This window comes from Archocentrus centrarchus, chromosome 13, assembly GCF_007364275.1.
Source record: "Archocentrus centrarchus isolate MPI-CPG fArcCen1 chromosome 13, fArcCen1, whole genome shotgun sequence".
Taxonomy (NCBI): Eukaryota; Metazoa; Chordata; class Actinopteri; order Cichliformes; family Cichlidae; genus Archocentrus; species Archocentrus centrarchus.
Genome location: NC_044358.1, coordinates 16,408,957 through 16,421,098, shown reverse-complemented (window position 1 = coordinate 16,421,098; position 12,142 = coordinate 16,408,957). Strand labels below are relative to the sequence as shown.

The window sequence follows — 12,142 nt, the reverse complement described above, 5'->3', positions numbered from 1 at the left end:
TTATTGCTTTCACAGAGGCCATAATAATTGCAAATGACAAAACCATAAAAGGGAAGCACTACAAATTCACCATTACATAGTACAGTTTGGGCTGTTTTCTGAGTGCTGTTCTTGGCAAAAAAGCATAAGCACATCCATGACAGGCTGAAAATCTTGACAGCACTTGAACTTTAAAGCCTCGGTACTGATTTACTTTACTGAAACACTGGGGATGAACTTTTACAAAGCTCCCTCCCCGTGCACAAAGGATAGCTTTTCAAGGCCAGAATCTCTGACCAAATACCACAACTGAAATAATGCAGTTTCTGGTTGAGCTGCAGTGGAGGACCTCTGCAGAGCAGCGCAGCCTAATGGATATAGCAGACGCAGCTGGGTAAGCTAATTGCACAATACCAGGTAAAGCAGGGCATGTGGTTTAAAAAGATTCAATATGGGATTAAAGAGAAATTTGTGCTGATTAAAACTGAGATGTTAGCCAAATATATAATAATTACTGTTGCCCACCCACGCAGGTATCACTAAATAGACAGTTAGAAGTCACATTGTATTCATGTGTACAGCTTTGGGAAAGAAAACTGCTCAGAGAGGCTGCTGATGGTTAAAAGCTGCTGCATTAAGTAAGCCAATCCGATTGTGGTTTGGATTCAAGCATTTTTTTTTCTTGCATAATTGTCCCAGAACGTGATTCCCTCCTTCTGGTAGTTAAATACTGTTAATGGCTTTTGTGAAGATGACGCAACTGTTGGAGGATTAATCCCATGTTCTCTGAACAAAGACACTAAAATGTGTACTTTGCACGAGCTTCATTATTTTTCTCTAAAACTGTCGTGTGTGTGTGTGTGTGTGTGTGTGTGTGTGTGTGTGTGTGTGTGTGTGTGTGTGTGTGTGTGTGTGTGTGTGTGTGTGTGTGTGTGTGTGTGTGTGCACCTCAGCGTTAGCTGAAACTGTAGCATTGACCCAGTTTCTTCTGAATCCTTTAAACCAAGTCAACCGACCAAATCTAAGGTTCGTGGGATTCACGTGCAGAATGGAAATCTCTTTTGGAACACACTGGATATCATTGTGAACAACACGACTGAAATCAGCATCAAAATCCCTGGCAGCTTTGCATGGTGGGAATATCAGAGTAGCACCCCCCCCCCCCCCCCCCCCCCCCCCCCCCCCCCCCCCCCTCCGCTGCAGCCTAAATCGTGTTTGGCAAAATGTATTGGACATTATCTTCTAATAGCTGAAAATACTTGAGCTTATTTATATCTGGCTTTACAGTTTTCTGTGAAGTACGAGGCCTATTTGTCTTCCTTTGCTGCTATGAAGACAAGCAGTGCTTTGGTTTGGCAGATCCTACAACAAACAGTATCTAAAGAAACATTAGTGCTGCCTCCCTCCATGAGCCATAACCAGCATTGCACAGGAGAATGCCAACCCTCTCATGAAAATGTAAATATAATTTTTAACAATGCAGAGTAAAAGACCCTGAAAAAGCAGGAGAATTAAAATTGTGGATTTACCACAGATCACCCTGCCAAGACTGAATAAAGAATGCCTTTAAATTGCCACTAACTGAACAACTGTCAAATATCAGCCTCAAGCAAACATATTAATCATAGGCAATATCAGAGATAGCTTCATGACATAACTGGAAATACACTATTGGTTCAAATCTCCCTGCATTCAACAAAAATATAGAAAATGACCCCAAAATAAAGTAGGTTACTTCACCGGCGCTACTTCATTAACACAACCAAAACCCTTTGCACCACTAACAAGCCAAGAGGGACGACTATAGTGACAGACTGCGTAAAATGAGCTTCTAATTCCATGTCATGAGTCTAGTTACTCACAGAAAGCTCCTGCGGTTTCGAGAACACGCCAGCCTGCTTGGGGCCCGATGGAGCCATAATGGAAACCACAGACAGAAATGCAGATTGACTGGACAAGAGGATGACAGGCTTAGCTCAAAGCAAACTACAATGCTCTGAATGTTTGCCAGGCTAAGTGCCACATTTCTGTGCCCTGCATTAGTCTTTGAAACTTCAGTCGCCGGGCACATAGTCTTAAAAAGGCCATGAAAAACCACCACAGGCACTTCCTGGCAATAATAAACATCGCATTGGGAAAGCGTGCAAACTCCTTTTTTTTTTTTCACGGTGAACCCTTCAGTTCAAGGCTCTGAGGGTCCGTGACAGGAGGGATCATCGCTTTCCCACAACAAGAGCAGCATGGGTTGGTTCAGCTGTTTGTGTAAGATGTTTGGGATGATAAAAAAAGCCCAAAACACACACCTAATATCTTTGAAGATGACACCACCTGACGGACATTGCACTGGCAGTCTTAGTGATTGCATCATTAAAAATACATGTGTATTGGGTTACAGTAGCAGGGGTGCAAGGAGCAACAACAGTGCTACAACTAAGGTAAAAGTTCTTGTTACTAAAGGGAGCAGGTCTGATTGGGATTTTTAAACAGTCCTGCTTCTGGCATTGATGTAGTTTTTTTTTTTTTTTTTTTTTTAATGACACAGACTGGTCATAAATATTAAAATCAACTTTGGAGGTGACAGCTTTCTGGCAGAACGCCCCAGAGGCTGTGGCTGATTTCCACTTGGCTTATTTGACCGATGATGGCACTGCAAAAAAAAAGATGAGCAAAACCACAGCCAGGCAATTTTCAGGAAAAGTGAGGCAGTGGGAAACTTTATGGTTAGACTGCATGAAACACATCATGTGTTTTTTGTTTGTTTGTTTTTTTGTTTTTTCGGTTTTCAGCAATCTGAACACTAGCTTCATCAACAGCATATGCACGCTACAGAGACAGGAGCAGTCAGATTACTTCATGCAGTGCACCAAGGGAATATGATTTAATTCTTGGACTGTTATAAAAGCCACAGAGGTCGAAGTTGTGGTTTTTATCCACAGCTGATGCATCTTTCACTTGTTTTCTCTGCGAGTTTAGATTTTAAGTCAAGTCTGAAAAATTGGCGCACATCACAAAGATGTTTTTAACCAGAGATGCTGGAACAGGGAAAGTGTTAGAAATCAGCCTAACAAACAAACAGCCTCAAAACTACACAAGCACAAAAATGAATGAAACAGACTAGGCTCTAAACTCAAAGTTAACCCAGAGCACGACTTCTCAAACTGATGACGGTGCTGGAAACAAAGACTGAGCCGCACCATGGCAACCATCACGCCGGTGACCGACGCCAGTGGCTTAATTAGTTTATTAATCGAAAGATATGAGAACCTTTTCACGGTTAATGAACAAAAGCCTGCCGTCACAGTAACTGCAGCGACATTTGAGTAATCACTGGGCAGCTATCACAGGGTCCAGCCGGAGCAGGAAGGAATGAGCTGCAGCAGCGCTCAGAGGACTGCACAATAATTGCATTTAGGCTGCCCAATTTCAGAGGAATGTCCTCGTCTCAGGGGGGCTTTAACAAGGTGCGACATAACAAACTGTTAAATGTTCCGTCAGCTCTTCAAAGTATACGCGCTTCCCTGTGAAGTTTTTTTTTTTTTTTTTTTTTTTGAGGGGGGGGGGGGGGGTGCAAAAATACAGAAATTGCCATCCATATGAGCAGGTTTTGTATGAAAAATATTAAGTACATAAGCTAACTTATATATTGTTTGACTGCAAAAGTAGTCTGTTAAAATAATATGTACTCGAGCCATTTTAAAATTAACTTTGCATCAGTTTTTTTTTTTTCCCCCATTAATATTAATTAGAACTTTTTAAAGCCAGAGGTAAGGCTGCACTGGGGTATTGGTCTGCAACAACAAAAAAAAGAAGAAAAAAAAAGCAGCAACTAGGAAATTGCTTTACATACATCCCTCCAGTGAAATCATCTTCTTAAGCCAAGTAATTAGTAACAAGTTGTAGCGAGGCGCGCTTGGAGAGAAGCGCTGATGAATAACTTCAGCATCAGGCCGGTTACTCGTGGTCTGCGCAGTCCTGCTTTGATGCATACTCACATTCATCTGTTCCTTTCCGGTGCTTAAAGATGATAACTTGTCTTTCCAGATGTACAAATTCCTCTCACTGTTCCCTCATAAAGACGAAGTACAGAGTTACATCCATCTCGGGGGGGAAAAGGCAGTATCCCCGCTGCGCACTTTGTTTCTTTGCTAAATTCCTATTTAGGTCTCTCCGATCTCTTATCAGGCGAAACGATTAAAATGAAAGAAGAGAACTTCGTGTCATGTGAAACTTTCCTCTCGTCTTATCGGCATCCACTGCCCGTCCGTCCGGTCTCTCGCACACTGCTGCGGCGCGCTGAGTGAAACCAAACGATGTGGGGGCCGGGCGGTGGACGTCCGTCTCCAAAATCTAATTTCTTCAACACGTGACGGAGTGCAACCTCCCGCTCCTCTCCTCTTACTGCTGCTGCTGCTGCTGTGATTACCACAAGGAGCCACACCGACTGCAGAGAGGCAGGTCGGGTTATTGCTGAACTTTGGTGCCACCATCCTATGCGAAAGGGAAGTGTAAATCAGCCTCATAACTCGCTGCGCTCTGGATGCTGCTCAAATGAGTAGTAACATGGTAAAAGTATGAACATTGCTCAGATATGTATGCTGTGGTCGTATGCATATGCCAGCACAGTAGTTCTAGCTCCACAGATAACAGAATCGTTTCTACAAATAATACAGCAGCATGCAGACTCATGTCGATCATCCCGCTGCTGATGTTAGCGTTCACTCAATATAAGAGACAAACCATACTAAATGTTGTCAACAGAAACAACCCTGACATTTCCCGTGTTTGCCTGCTTGTGTTTTCGGGCTCTCAGGTGGCATACTGGGGCTTGAATTATATGACATGGCTTTAGCGATTATGAATTATATCCACCTGCAATACCTTGACAAAAGAACCTCGACGCAGCCGCTGCATCATAAGGAGATCCAGCCATCATACAGACAGCATTTTCCTTCAGATGTTGGAAGTCAAGAAACCTCCTGGGGGTGTTTTCCATCTAAGTCTAGAGAAGAGACAATGCCTGTAACTTTTCCTCATGTGTTGTGACTCCTTAAAGGAACATAGCTTACATCTTCAGTCAACCCCCCAAGGGGGGAGCTCCACTTTTATCTCTTATGGTGCTGAAGCCATAACCCTGCTTCGCTTTCTTGTCAATCACGAAAAGCTCTGAAAGTTATTAAACTCTTGTCACTTTGCATTTAGAGCTTATAGACACGAGAGGAGCAGAGAGGCCCTGTGGTGTCAGCTGTTTTGCTGAGAAACATCTGATATGAATTGGATGAATGCATCAAAGTTTATGGATTTTACTTGTTGTTGTTGTCATTGAAGAAATGAACAAAATAAAGGCATATTATATATGATCTACCTATGATCTACCGGTGACAGTACAAAGGAGTCAGGATGTATAGTAATGGCATAGCTGGCTTGTTCTGTTTGCACTGATTAAGAAAAAGATGTATTATCAAAAAGAATACAAAGCTTGGTCACTCTCACCCAGCTCTGTATTTTTTTATTTTTGTGGCTGAAACTTTTTCCTCCAGTCGACCTCGTTATGTCTCCCCACTTTCTCTCTGCAAACTGCTTTTTCACCCAGTGGAATGAGTTCCAGTGCTGGCAGCTTCTCATTACGACTGTGACAGCACAGCAAGGGAGGCAAACGCACACTGATATGCATATATTCGCACTAATCGACATGCTCAGATGGTTTTACTTCCACGGGGACAATCATCCATATTAACTGCACTACCTGTGCCCGTTTTAATCCCAGACAGACAGAACAACTTAAACTGACCCTGAGCTTGGCTCTGTTCTTCATGTAGTGGATTTGATTTAGGGTGCAAAGGATCAAAAGAAGGATAAACCTGGGAGTTAAAATAGCACGCTGCGCACAAAATAATGTTTGCAGTATGCATTAAAGAAGTCAGTCGAGATAATAAGCATCAGCGTTCAGAGATGGCAGTATAGATAAATGTATAGCAGAGCTGGAAAGAAAATAAAGTGCTTTGTTTATTTTTTATTTCCTTTCTCAGATAACGTTCAGAGCTGCTTCATATCAATTCAAGACTGTTTCACTATCTTTGCTGTTTCTCATGCAGCATTTTATTAAACAAAGTGAAATCCTTCGTCTTATCAAGATTCATTTTTATTGCAAATATCCTCCTCTTTTTAATTTTTTACATAATTATATATATATATATATTTTAAAAAGCCACAAACACCGCCCGGTGACAAGGCAATGGATTGTCAAATATCCTGTTTGCATGCTAATGACAAAACGTTCACTTGACATCACTTGGCTTGCCTTTTCTGACTTTGATAAATTATTAAAGATGAAAAGATGAACTGAACGTAAGAGCACAAATGTCAGACTGATGGATTTGTTTATGGTTTCACAAACAACAATAAGCAGATTAGGTTTTGCACTATGGATAAATCAAAAACATCGGAGAGGAGCATCTGTTTTTCATCCAGCATCAGTGCCTGAGTTCCATACAAAAGTACAGCCTCGGTTTCAAGTTTATGTCAACATGTTAAAGACTTAATCTGCATTCATTTTAAAAATGCTCACTTCGCACTTTAAATAATTTTTCATGTCCGTTCCCAAGCATGAGATTGTCCAGCGTATATACTGTATAATGCACCGAGTTCAGATCCTACTTGGCTTTAAATATCTTGCCTGCTCTCATGAGTCATATGAGGCCATGATTAAAAAACAAGGTGGGCAAATCTGCAGTTCTACTTTGAGGTTAGATGCTGTCCACATCAAGAGGTTGTGCTCTCAGTAATTTTTCTGTGCTGCTAATTTTAGTGGGATTTGACTGTGGATTAGAGGGAGCACCACAGCGTCCCTCCTTTACTCCTGCAGAGAGCCCATGGAAGAAATAATAAAGGTAAGCGCGCGACAGGCCGCTCCTTCCCAGGAACTCATGTCAATAACAACAAAACGGATACACAAAATGTAAAAAATAAATAAATAAATAAAAAACAAAAAGTTATGCATTCATGAATTTAGTTTTGTACCACAAACAATTTCTCAGCTGCTACACTGAGACCATAATAAGATTCAGCTGCCCTTGTATCTCCCTGCCCTGTAATTCTTTATGTTCTGAAGAAATATGATTTTTGAAAGATCTTTTTCATTTAATTTTCAGCTTCTTTTGTGCAGCAGTCAGCCCACAGATCACTGATGGCAGATTTGTGTTTTTTTACCCTCACAAAGTTTATATTGTTGCATTTGAAGTGTGGGAAAAAAAAAAGAGCCTTTGAATGGCTTTAATTTACAACAATGGCTTCCTGTTGTCAAGTCTGGGAAAACAAAATAGCTGGAATGAGGAATGAGCTAATGAAATATTTTGGTTAAAAAAACTGAATTAGAGGGAACAACAAGATGATTTATTTAATTATCTTTGGTAATATTACACAATACTAAAAGCTCTTGAAAAAGATATACTAGATATACTGAACATGTATAACAGGTATTATCTCACATTCGTTTCATCCTTTAAAAGTGATGGATTCATTTTGTCCCTCTTAAATGTAAATATTCTGCAATCCAGAACAAAAAGGCAGCACACAGACTTCACATTGCTGCTCCGCCGGAACTCCATCTGGATCCGAACACAGTGGAAGTTATGGCTTCAAGGTGAACGGCACAAAATGTTTGAGGGGGTTGGGCACATATTTAAGCAGGGGTCTAATCACTTACGTTGAGGCAAAACACTAAGCAGAAGCAGTAGTGAACCATTTCCTCCAGACTGGAAATATGAGCCTCGGTGCGTTGAATGCTACCTTTTAAGATATGGATTCATATGAAACCTGAACAGTTCATGATCAAGTTGTAGAGTATCTAAAGCTGCACTGTACTTGGGTGCATTTGCTTTTTTGGACACTGTGTGCATTTATATTGCCGTAGCGCATATTCTAGACTTACACTGCATGATCCTTTCCGCAGGATATCGAATGAACATGTGGTTTTCATTTGGTTGATAAAGTTCTGGAAGTACCTACCGCTTTGTCATCTTCTGGTTAACCATGAAAATCTTTCATAGATTACTGCTTCGTCTTCCTACTGCCTCACGTCTCCACAAATTCCCACAATAAATTGTTTATGAAAAGAAATCCTTGCGACACATTGACCCAGAAACGAGGCACTTTAAAAGAGAGAGAGATTTACTCTCAAGTCCGTCATCACCATGTTTGCTTTGCTTTTCTCTGAATTAATATCGGTTTGCTTTTGTCCCCACAGATGCATTGTAAAAATGAAAGGGATAGATGCAGGCTTATATACAGCAGGTATTTGAAAGTGCAGCCTCCAGAGGTGATCCTAGCATCAGTCTTCTGTTACTGGGTCAAACCTCCCCGTGATGCCAGCTTAAAAACTTATGTGTCTGAGCTGCCAAAAAGAAAGCACATCAGCTTCTGTTCCCGTCACAGCTGCTTACACAAGCCATCACAGATCATTTTAGCAATTAAATTAGTTTTTCTTTCTGAATTATAAGCTGTGGTCTCATTGGCCACATTGTAACCAAAGGAAAAAAGGAATCATATTAATGTAAGTGTATGACCTCCAAATAAGAACAGCCTCATCTGGGATGGAAAGTATAATTCTAGTGGCAGCATACTGTTCCTCAGTAGTCTGAGAAAAGGTGTATTGTTGCTTAGAAATCCAAGTTGTGAGTGTTAGAATATATAAATACAAAACAGGGCTCTACTGACAAAGAGTCTGCCTGAATTGCATGTGTGGATGTGAAAGCCTAAGAAAAAAAAAGTCTCACCAATTTCAACATTTTGTTTTTTTTTATGCCTACTTTTGCAACAAAGTCTCTATCTCTACCCTGACTTTTTTTTCTTTTATCCTACATGAACGCAGACAGACCTCTGCTACAAAAAGGTTTGGACTACGTACTGATATTTCTGGTTCCATTTTGCTGTTTGTGGGTATATCTTTCACAAATCCTGCATCACGCTGATTGAAAATGGGATGCCTCTACATCTTGAGGCCAAGTGGCTATCTTATGTCTCAAAGACAAATGATGCAAAATGGTTAATAATTTCCAGTGTTTCAGATCCGCTTTGTTTAAGCATTCCTATGGCCTGGGATTTTTTTGTGACCGTGGTGTGTAATTGCTCTTGCAGAACATGATTTATTCATGTCGTGGTATTTTACATCTTTGATTTAATCCAGTGAGTTTAATCACAGTTAAACATGGTGCACAGACGTGTCTCTGTTGCCCCAGTTCTTGACAAATAACAGGTTTAATGAACTGTACAGAAAAATAAAGTTAACGAGAAACAATTTCCATTTGCAGTCTTTGAAAACAGCCTCAGGCCGAGGCGAAATCTAATTAATTTGAGGAGAAAACTGATAAAACTGGCATTTTCCCTCAAGCAACACAGAAACGATGTCTTCTTGTAACTGCAACAGTGAATCTTAACAATTGAAAAAAGATCTAGCAGGCATTAGAGTAATTTAGCGCGTCTGCAAACGGGTTTTCCTTCCTGGAGAATGTAGCTCTAATGCTTTTCGGGAAATTACTCTTTCCATGCTGTGTGGATAGCAGAGAGAGTATTTCAAACTTATAGTTAATGAACTATAGGTTTGTAATATCCCAGTATATTAATATCTCATCTTTATTCGTAAATACGAAACAGCACTAAATCTGTTTCAGGCCTCTGTCCAGTTAACAGCAGTCTGGCTTATAACAATGCCACCCACTTTCTAATGCTTTCTAATTAATACACTATCCATCACAGAGTCCAACATGTCGTTCTCCTGCAGGACAAAATTCCTGAGACATTATAGGGAGTCTAACTGATTCTGATGGAGATCACTTTTATTCTCCAGGAATGCATTGTGTTGTGGAGGAAAGGAATGCACAGCTTTGAGAGAGATGCCCTGGAATTCCCAAAACAATTAAATTGCTCATGCAAAAATTTATTTGAGGGGAAAAAAAAAATCCTAGTGAGAAAAAAAAAGCCTCTAATCCCATTACTCTGCACTTCACAATGCTGTCAGTGGAGAAAGTTGTTGACTCTACTTGGTCGTCACTTTGAAGCACGCCATAGCAATGAGTGGCACTGTGAGTGAGCAATCACTGTCAGGGTCAGCACAGAGCAACTGGGCGAATTCCTTCATCTCTTCACCATGGCAGCCTTACTGAACTCTGCAATAATTCTGCTATAACTCTGCTATAATTCTGCTATAACGCTGCAATAACGCTGCTATAATTCTGCTATAACACTGCAATAACGCTGCTATAATTCTGCAATAACTCTGCAATAAAGCTGCTATAACTCTGCTATAACTCTGCTATAACTCTGCAATAATTCTGCTATAACTCTGCTATAATTCTGCTATAATGCTGCAATAACGCTGCTATAATTCTGCTATAACACTGCAATAACGCTGCTATAACTCTGCTATAACTCTGCAATAATTCTGCTATAACGCTGCTATAATTCTGCTATAACACTGCAATAACGCTGCTATAATTCTGCTATAACACTGCAATAACGCTGCTATAATTCTGCAATAACTGCAATAACGCTGCTATAACTCTGCTATAACTCTGCTATAACTCTGCTATAACTCTGCAATAATTCTGCAATAACGCTGCTATAATTCTGCTATAACACTGCAATAACGCTGCTATAATTCTGCTATAACACTGCAATAACGCTGCTATAATTCTGCAATAACTCTGCAATAACGCTGCTATAACTCTGCTATAACTCTGCAATAACTCTGCTATAACTCTGCAATAACCCTGCTATAACTCTGCTGAAACTCTGCTATAATTCTGCTATAACTCTGCTATAACTCTGCTATAACTCTGCAATAACGCTGCTATAACTCTGCTGAAACTCTGCTATAACTTTGCTATAACTCTGCTATAACTCTGCAATAATTCTGCTATAACTCTGCAATAACGCTGCAATAACGCTGCTATAACGCTGCTATAACTCTGCTGAAACTCTGCTATAACTCTGCTATAACTTTGCTATAACTCTGCAATAATTCTGCTATAACTCTGCAATAACGCTGCTATAACTCTGCTATAACTTTGCTATAACTCTGCTATAACTCTGCAATAATTCTGCTATAACTCTGCAATAACGCTGCTATAACTCTGCAATAACGCTGCAATAACGCTGCTATAACGCTGCTATAACTCTGCTGAAACTCTGCTATAATTCTGCTATAACACTGCAATAATGCTGCTATAATTCTGCAAAAACTCTGCAATAACGCTGCAATAACTCTGCTATAACTCTGCAATAACGCTGCTATAACTCTGCTATAACTCTGCTATAACTCTGCTATAACTCTTCTATAACTCTGCTATAACGCTGCTATAACTCTGCTATAACGCTGCTATAACTCTGCTATAACTCTGCTATAACTCTGCAATAACGCTGCTATAACTCTGCTATAACTCTGCTATAACGCTGCTATAACTCTGCTATAACTCTGCTGAAACTCTGCTATAATTCTGCTATAACTCTGCTATAACTCTGCAATAACTCTGCTATAACTCTGCTGAAACTCTGCTATAACTCTGCTATAACTCTGCTATAACTCTGCTATAACTCTGCTGAAACTCTGCTATAACTCTGCTATAACGCTGCTATAACTCTGCTATAACTCTGCTGAAACTCTGCTATAATTCTGCTATAACTCTGCTATAACTCTGCAATAACGCTGCTATAACTCTGCTGAAACTCTGCTATAACTCTGCTATAACGCTGCTATAACTCTGCTATAACTCTGCTGAAACTCTGCTATAAATCTGCTATAACTCTGCTATAACTCTGCTATAACGCTGCTATAACTCTGCTGAAACTCTGCTATAACTCTGCTATACCTTTGCTATAACGCTGCTATAATTCTGCAATAACTCTGCTATAACTCTGCAATAACGCTGCTATAATTCTGCTATAACACTGCAATAATGCTGCTATAACTCTGCAATAACGCTGCAATAACTCTGCTATAACTCTGCAATAACGCTGCTATAACTCTGTTGAAACTCTGCTATAATTCTGCTATAACTCTGCAATAACGCTGCTATAACTCTGCTGAAACTCTGCTATAATTCTGCTATAACTCTGCTATAACTCTGCAATAACGCTGCTATAACTCTGCTGAAACGCTGCTGAAACTCTG

General features: G+C 40.2%; 1 protein-coding gene across 1 annotated transcript in view; it reads right to left on the bottom strand.

The window, feature by feature from the left end:
- LOC115790681 (protocadherin-16-like) overlaps positions 1–4,271 on the bottom strand; it is a 79,111-nt gene extending 74,840 nt beyond the window's left edge. Inside the window, exon 1 of the mRNA XM_030744561.1 lies at positions 3,972–4,271. The gene's annotated coding sequence lies outside the window, so the exon portion shown is untranslated. The remainder of the gene's footprint in view (positions 1–3,971) is intronic.
- Between the last annotated feature and the right edge of the window lie 7,871 nt (positions 4,272–12,142).